General features: G+C 38.8%; 1 pseudogene; it reads right to left on the bottom strand.

Annotated features, from left to right (window-relative positions):
* Positions 1-4,398: 4,398 nt before the first annotated feature.
* LOC118911711 (archaemetzincin-2-like) lies at positions 4,399-5,351 on the bottom strand (annotated as a pseudogene).
* Between the last annotated feature and the right edge of the window lie 3,487 nt (positions 5,352-8,838).

Genomic DNA, 8,838 nt, shown 5'->3' with positions numbered 1-8,838 from the left:
TTAGTCTGTATATGTCTTTGAGGTGAGTTTCTTGTAAGCAGTATATAGATGGGTCTTGCTTTTTTATCCATTCTATTACTCTGTGTCTTTTGATTGGTGCATTAAGTCCATTTACATTTAGGGTGACTATTGAAAGATATGTACTTATTGCCATTGCAGGCTTTAAATTCGTGGTTACCAAAGGTTCAAGGTTAGCCTCTTTAGTATGTTACTGCCTAACTTAGCTCGCTTATTGAGCTGTTATATACACTGTCTGGATATTCTTTTCTTCTCTCCCTTCTTATTCCTCCTCCTCCATTCTTCATATGTTGGGTGTTTTTTTTGTGCTCTTCCTAGGAGTGCTCCCATCTAGAGCAGTCCCTGTAAGATGCCCTGTAGAGGTGGTTTGTGGGAGGCAAATTTCCTCAGCTTTTGCTTGTCTGGGAATTGTTTAATCCCTCCATCATTTTTAAATGATAATCATGCTGGATACGGTATCCTTGGTTCGAGGCCCTTCTGTTTCATTGCATTAAATATATCATGCCATTCTCTTCTGGCCTGTAAGGTTTCTGTCGAGAAGTCTGATGATAGCCTGATGGGTTTCCCTTTATAGGTGACCTTTTTCTCTCTAGCTGCCTTTAAAACTCTTTCCTTGCCCTTGATCTTTGCCATTTTAATTATTATGTGTCTTGGTGTTGTCCTCCTTGGATCGTTTCTGTTGGGGGTTCTGTGTATTTCCGTGGTCTGTTCGATTATTTCCTCCCCCAGTTTGGGAAAGTTTTCAGCAATTATTTCTTCCAAGATTCTTTCCATCCCTTTTCCTCTCTCTTCTTCTTCTGGTACCCCTATAATACGGATATTGTTCCTTTTGGATTGGTCACACAGTTCTCTTAATATTGTTTCATTCCTGGAGATCCTTTTGTCTCTCTCTATGTCAGCTTCTATGCGTTCCTGGTCTCTGATTTCAATTCCATCAATGGCCTCTTGCATTCTATCTATTCTGCTTATAAACCCTTCCAGAGTTTGTTTCATTTCTGTAATCTCCTTTCTGGCATCTGTGATCTCCCTCTGGACTTCATCCCATTACTCTTGCGTATTTCTCTGCATCTCTGTCAGCTTGTTCATGATTCTTATTTTGAATTCTTTGTCAGGAAGACTGGTTAGGTCTGTCTCCTTCTCTGGTGTTGTCTCTGTGATCTTTGTCTGCCTGTAGCTTTGCCTTTTCATGGTGATAGGAATAGTCTGCAGAACTGGGACGAGTGACGGCTGGAAGGACTTCCCTTCTTGTTGGTTTGTGGCCCTCCTCTCCTGGGAGAACAGCGGCCTCTAGTGGCTTGTGCTGCGCAGCTGCGCGCAGACAGGGCTTCTGCTTCCTGCCCGGCTGCTATGGAGTTAATCTCCGCTGTTGCTGTGGGCGTGGCCTGGCTCGGGCAGCTACTCCAAAATGGTGGAGTCGCGTTGGAGCAGGAGCTGCTGGGAGGCTATTTATCTCCGTAAGGGGCCTCCCTGCTCCCTGCAGCCCAGGGGTTAGGGTGCCCAGAGATCCCGGATTCCCTACCTCTGGATTAAGTGCCCCGCCCTGCCCCTTTAAGACTTCCAAAAAGCACCCGCCAAAACAAAACGACCACCAAAAATAAAAATAAAAATAAAGTTTTTTTAATTAAAAAAAAAAGGTGGTTGCTCGTTTTTCTTTATTCTCCAGTGCCAGCCTCAGGCCTCTGCTCACCGGTCTTTCTGCCCTGTTTCCCTAGTATTGGGGTCCCTATCCCTTTAAGACTTCCAAAAAGCGCTCACCAAAACAAAACAGCAAAAAAGCAAAAAAAAAAAAAAAAAAAATGGTCGTGTGCTTTTTTTTATGTCCTCCGGCGCCCGGCCTCTGGTGCCCGCTCACTGTTCTTCCTGCCCTGTTTCCCTAGCATCCAGGGCCCCCCGTTGCACGCACTGTGTCTGCGCTCTGGCCCGGATGGCGGGGGCTGGGTGCTCGGCAGTCCTGGGCTCCGTCTCCCTCCCGCTCTGCCTGCTCTTCTCCCGCCGGGAGCTGGGGGGAGGGGCGCTCGGCTCCCGCGGGGCCGGGGCTTGTATCTTACCCCCTTCGCGAGGCGCTGGGTTCTCGCAGGTTTGGATGTGGTCTGGATGTTGTCCTGTGTCCTCTGGTCTCTATTCTAGGAAGAGTTGTCTTTGTTATATTTTCATAAATATATTTGGTTTTGGGAGGAGATTTCCGCTGCTCTACTCACACCGCCATCTTGGCTCTGTCCCTGATCCAATTGATTTTTTTAATATTGTACTACTTACTTTTAAACACCCTGACCAAAATATAATTTGCATACCATATAATTCACCCATAAAGTGTGCAGTGCAATAGTTTTTGATATATTACATTATTTTTTAATTGTAGTGCAAAATAACCAGATTTGCTGTTTTAACCATGTTAAGTATATAATTTAGTCGCATTAATTACGTTCACAATATTATGCAAATATCACCACTGTTTCCAAAATGTTTGTATTATCTTTTGTAACCATTAAGCAATAACTCATTCCCCTCCCCCAGCCCCTGGTGTTCTCTTTTTTCTGTCTCTGGATTTGCCTATATTTAGGGACGTCATATAAATAGAGTCATACAATTAGTCCTTTGTGTCTGGATTATTCCACTTTAGCATAAGCTCTTCAAGGTTCATCCAGGTTATAACATGCATCTAAACTTCATTCCTTTTTATATCTGAATAATATTCTGTGATAGGATGTATCACATTTTATTTCATCCACTTATCTATTGATGGACACTTGGATTGTTTCTGCCTACTGACTGTTGTAAATAATGCTGTAATGAACATTGACATACCAGGTACCTGTCCAAGTACCTGGTTTCAGTCATTTGGATGTATATCAAGGAGTGGAATTTATGAATCATTCAATAATTCTGTTCAACTTTCTGACACTGCCAAGTTATTTTCCATCAGAGCTGTACCATTTTACTTTAAGTATTTTATTTTTTGATGGTATTATAATTGGAATTGTCTTTAAATTTAATTTTGTTTATTGCTAGGTATATAGAAATATAATTTATTTTTATGTGTTGATTTTGTATCCTGCAAGTTTGCTGAATTCATTTATTAACTCTTAACAGGTTTTTGTATGATTATTATGTTTTCCTACATGTAAGATCATGTCATCTGTGTACAGAGATAACTTTACTCTTTCCTTTACAATTTGGATGCCTCTTACTTCTTCTTGCCGAATTGCTCTGGTGTAAACTTCCAGAACTATGTTCAATAAAAGTAGTAAAAGCTGTCACTGTTGCCTTGTTCCTGATCTTAGAGAAGCTTTCAGTCTTTCACTGTTGAGTATGATGTTAGCTATGGTTTTGTCATATATGGCTCTTACCGTGTTGAGGAATTTCCCTGCTCTTCTTGGTTTATTAAGTGCTTTTATATTCAGTTTTGTCAAGTCCTTTTTCTGCATCATTTGAGATTCATGTGATTTTATTCAACCTGTAAATGTGATTTACTACATTGATTAATTTAATCTTGAACCATCCTTGCATTCCCAGAATAAATCCCACTTGGACATGAGATGTCCGTTATATATAATGCTGTATGTAGTTTGCTAATATTTCTTTGAGTATTTGTATTTATTTTCAAATGGATTTTCATCTATATTTTCTTTTCTTGTAAGTGCTTTTGTATAGTTTTGGTCTCAGGGTACTGCTGGCCTCATAGAGTGAGCTGGAAAGTGTTTCCCCTCTTCAATTTGTTGGGAGGGTTTGCAATAAGTGGTATTGATTCTTCTTTAAACATTTGGTAGAATTTACCAGTGAAACCATCTGACTCTGGCATTTTCTTTGTTGTGAGATTTTTCATTACTAATTCAATCTCCTTACCTCATAGGTTTTATCTTAGTTTGGGCCACTATAACAGATCACCGTAGACCAGGTGGCTTCATCACCAAACATTTATTGCTCAAGTTCTGGAGACTGAGAAGTCCAGCCAAGGAGCTGGCATGTCTGCTGTCTTAGTGAGACAGTCTTCCTGGTTTGTAGGTGACTGTGTGTCTTCACATGGGGAAGAGCAGAGAGAGAAGGTGAGCTCTCTCATATCTCTTCCTGAAAGGACATGAATCCTACTCATCAGTGCTCTGGCCTCATGCCCTCATGACCTAATCACCACCCAAAGGCCCCACCTCCTAATGCCATCACATTAAAGGTTAGGATTTCAATATGAATTTCAGGGGAGACACAAAACATCCAGTCTATAGGGTAAGTCTTACTCCGATTTTTATGTGCAAGTGTATTGTTTTAATTATTCCAGTTTAAAGGTCCTTATTTTTTGAGGACTGCAAGGCATTTTATGATCCACCCTTTCCATTCCTTAAAGTTTCCACAGGTTTTGGCAAATTTCACATTATCTTCACGACTGTTTCAGTGATGCCAGGTATATGTCAAGTCATCATTAATCCACTTCAACAGTGCATTGTGTCCTTCTAAAATATATTGGAGCCAGTAGCACACTGTGACTTGTGTAAATTGATAGGGCAGAAAAAGATTGAGAGGTGACAGGGGACTTCTTCCACGTGGTTGAATTAAGCCTTGCATCAAGCATGCAAGTCCCTGACAGTGTTTCAGCCAGATATATGTTCAGTCTCATAGGTTAGAGACTTAAAGGATTGAAGCAGCAAAAGACTAATGATTTCTGGAATATAATAGTTACCAGAAATTGAATAGTCACTTGAAGATGTTGTCTGAAGCTTCTTTACTTTCTCTTCATGCCACAAGCTAGAAAAATCACTGCCAGACCTGGCAGAGCTGAATATTCCTTCACTATCTGTCAAAGATGCCTGTCCACAGAAAAAGTTCCAGGGATATATTGACTAAAGGTCAGTTATTATCTCCATAACACAGAATGCATCTTTAGATTTTTTTCTTTCATAAAAGCTTCAGGATGTGCCCTGCATGAATTTGTAGATTTCACTGTGGAAACAGAAAATGATAGTAGGAGTTTTAGTGTCAAGCCATAGAGAAATACTTCATAGTAACCCTTGAGCCATTTAATATATTCTTCACTGGTAATTCTGGTGTTCCCTAGAGATCTAGTATATACCAACAGACTGTATATAAATACTGGATTTCTCTGGGGCTGGTGTCTTGGTAAATATTGAAAAACTTCAAAGTCATCAGGAGCCACATGATGGAAAGTGATCCAATCTGACTGCAAATGCAAGGGAATGAGTCCAAAGAGAGTACTGCCTGGCTGAAGGATTCATTCATCAAATGCCGTGTCCCACATCTAAGTGTGCATGCTCTTGCACAAGTGCTGGGTTGTTTCAGATGAGAGCTGTTTTTAGTGTCTGTTCAGAAGGCCATACTGTTTGCATTTTTACAGAGGAAGGTTCCCATGAGGTTTTCAGCCTTACAAGGACTGCAGTGTCTAGGCCTGGCCAGAGAATTGTGTGGGGTGCCTTCTCCTGCAAAAGGCCTTGATGCCACCCAGTCACCTCCCCCAGAAATCCTTGCACACCTCCATTTCTTCTTGAGTCAGTTTTGGTAGAATGTATGTTTCTAGAAATTTATCCATTTCATCTAGATTAGGTTATTTAATAAGTTGTACAACTGTTCATAGTATTATTTTATAATCTTTTTTCTTTCTGTAAAATTGATGATAATGTCCCTGCATTCATTTCTGATTTTAGTTATTTGAGTCTTCTTAGTCAATCTAAATAAAGGTTTGTCAGTTTTCTTGATCTTTTCAAAGAACCAACTTCTGGTTTCATGTATTTTTTTCTATTCTCTATTTTATTTATCTCTGCTCTCCTTCCAGTTCTGAGTTTGGTTTGCTCTTCTTTTTCTAGTTCCTTGAGATGTACAATTATGGTTACTGATTTGAGATAATCCTTTCTCAATATAAACACATATGACTATAAATTTCCCTCTAAGCATTGCTCTTGCTGCATTCCATGTTTTGCTATGTTGTGTTTTCATTTGTTTCAAGGTACTTGCATTTCCCTTGCTACTTCCTCTTTGACCCCCTGATTGGTTAAGAGTGTTTAAATTCCACATATTTGTAAGTTTTCTAGTTTTATTTGTTAGTCCAGTTTCATTCCATTGTGATTAGAAAAAGTTACTGTGTGTGATTTCAATCTATTCCAATTTATTGAGATTTGTTTTGTGGCCTAATATATGGTCTATTTTGGAGAATGTTCCACATGTACTTGAAAAGAATGTGTATTCTCCTATTGTTCAGTTTTCTGCATCTGTCTGGTCTAATTGGTTAATAGTGTTGTTCAAGTTCTGTATGTCCTCATTCATCTGTTCTATGCCCCTTACTGAGAGTGGGGTTGATGTCTACAACTATTAATGTAGAACTATTTCTACTTCAGTTCTGTCAATTTTTTGCTTCATATATTTTGGGGCTTCCTAGATATGAATATGTTGATAATTGTTATACCTTCTTTATTGAAAATTTTATCAATAGTAAATGTTCTCTCTTCTTATCTCATTCATTTAAAGTCAATTTTGTCTGACAATAATATAGGCACCCAGTTCTCTTTTGTTTACTATTTGTCTGGAATATCTTTTTCCATCCTTTTACTTTCAGCCTATTTATTTCCACATACCTAAAGTGATTGTCTTTAAGACAGCATATAGATGGGTTCTGTTGTTTTGTTTTTTAATCTAAGCCCTATGTTTTAATAGGAGAGTTTAATCCACTTACATTTAATGTGATAACTGATAAAGAAGGATTTACTTCTATCATTTAGCTGTTTGTTTTGTGTGCGTTCTGTTTTTCGTTCCTTAGTTTCTCCATTACTGTCTTTTTTCTTAAGTTATTTCCATAGGACTTATCTTGAGAATTATAATTAACATCCTAAATTTATGACAATGTGCTTTAAATAATGTCAACTTAGTTACAATAGTATACAAACACTCTGCCCCTGTATATCCCCATTGCCTCCCTCTTTAATGCTATTATTGTTACAGATTACATCTTTATATGTTGTATACCATTATCATAGATACATAGTTGTTTTATGCATTTTCCTTTTAAATCATATAGGAAAACAGATGTTATTAATCAAACCTAAAGTACAGTAATATTAGCTTTTATATTTACTTATGAGGTTAACTTTGCTAGTATTTTTTAAATATTTTCTTATGTCTTTGAGTTACTGCCTAGTGTTCTTTCATTGCAGCCTGAAGAACTCATTTTAGCATTTTTTGAAAGGCGGGTATACCAGTAATGAACTCCCTCAACATTTGCTTATCTGGAAATATCTTAATTTCTCCTTCATTCTTTTTTTTTTCTATTAAGGTATCATTGATATACAATCTTATGAAGGTTTCACACGAGCGTCACATTCACCCATGTTATCAAGTCCCGCCCTTCACATCCCACTGCAGTCACTGTCCATCAGCACAGTAAGATGCTATAGAGTCCCCTTTGGTAATTGCTGGTCTCTTCTTGGAGTCTGCGAGTCTGCGAGTCTGCTGCTGTTTTGTCCATTCAGTTTTCCTTTGTTGTTATACTCCACAAATGGGTGAAATCATTTGGTATTTGTCTTTCTCTGCCTGGCTTATTTCACTGAGCATAAAACCCTCTAGCTCCATCCATGTTGTTGCAAATGATAGGATTTGTTTTCTTATGACTGAATAATACTAGTTGTGTATATGTATCACTTCCTCTTTACCCATTTATCTATTGATGGACACTTAGGTTACTTCTATGTTTTGACCATCAACAGAACAAAAAGGCATCCTACAGTATGGGAGAATATATTTGTAAACAACATATCTGACAAGGGGTTAACATCCAAAATATATTAAAAAACTCACACGCCTCAACACCAAAAAGCAAATAACACGATTAAAAAATGGGCAGAGGATATGAACAGACAATTCTCCAAAGAAGAAATTCAGATGGCCAACAGGTACATGAAAAGATGCTCCACATCACTGATTATCAGGAAAATGCAAATAAAAACCACAAAGAGATATCACCTCACACCAGTTAGGATGGCCAGCATCGAAAAGACTAAGAAGAACAAGTGCTGACGAGGATGCAGAGAAAGGGGGACCCTCCTACACTGCTGGTGGGAATGTAAACTAGTTCAACCATTGTGGAAAGCAGTATGGAGGTTCCACAGAATGCTCAAAATAGAAATACCATTTGACCCAGGAATTCCACTCCTAGGAATTTTCCCAAAGAATACAAGTTCTCAGATTCAAAAAGATACATGTACCCCTATATTTTTTGCGGCACTATTTACAATAGCCAAGATATGGAAGCAACCTAAGTGTCCATCAGTAGATGAATGGATGAAGAACATGTGGTACATATACACAATGGAATACTATTCAGCCATAAGAAAGAAACAAATCCTATCATTTGCAACAGCATGGATAGAGCTAGAGGGTATTATGATCACTGAAATAAGCCAAGCGGAGAAAGACAAGTGCCAAATGATTTCCCTCATTTGTGGAGTATAACAACGAAGCAAAACTGAAGTAACAAAACAGCAGCAGAGTCACAGACTCCAAGAAGGGACTAGCGGTTACCAAAGGGGAGGGGTGTGGGAGGGCAGGTGGGGAGGGAGGGAGAAGGGGATTGAGGGGTCTTATGATTGGCACATATGGTATGGGGGGTCACGGGGAAGACAGTGTAGCACAGAGAAGGCAAATAGTGAATCTGTGGCATCTCACTACACTGATGGACAGTGACTGCAATGGGGTAAGGAGGAGGACATGATAATAAGGGTGAATGTAGTAACCACATTGTTTTTCATGTGAAACCTTTGTAAGAGTGTAAATCAATAATACCTTAATGAAAAAATTCAAAAAAATAGTGCTGCAATAAACATAGGGGTA

This window comes from Manis pentadactyla, chromosome 8 (assembly GCF_030020395.1).
Source record: "Manis pentadactyla isolate mManPen7 chromosome 8, mManPen7.hap1, whole genome shotgun sequence".
In the NCBI taxonomy this organism is placed as follows: domain Eukaryota; kingdom Metazoa; phylum Chordata; class Mammalia; order Pholidota; family Manidae; genus Manis; species Manis pentadactyla.
This window is presented reverse-complemented; position numbering and strand designations above follow the sequence as displayed.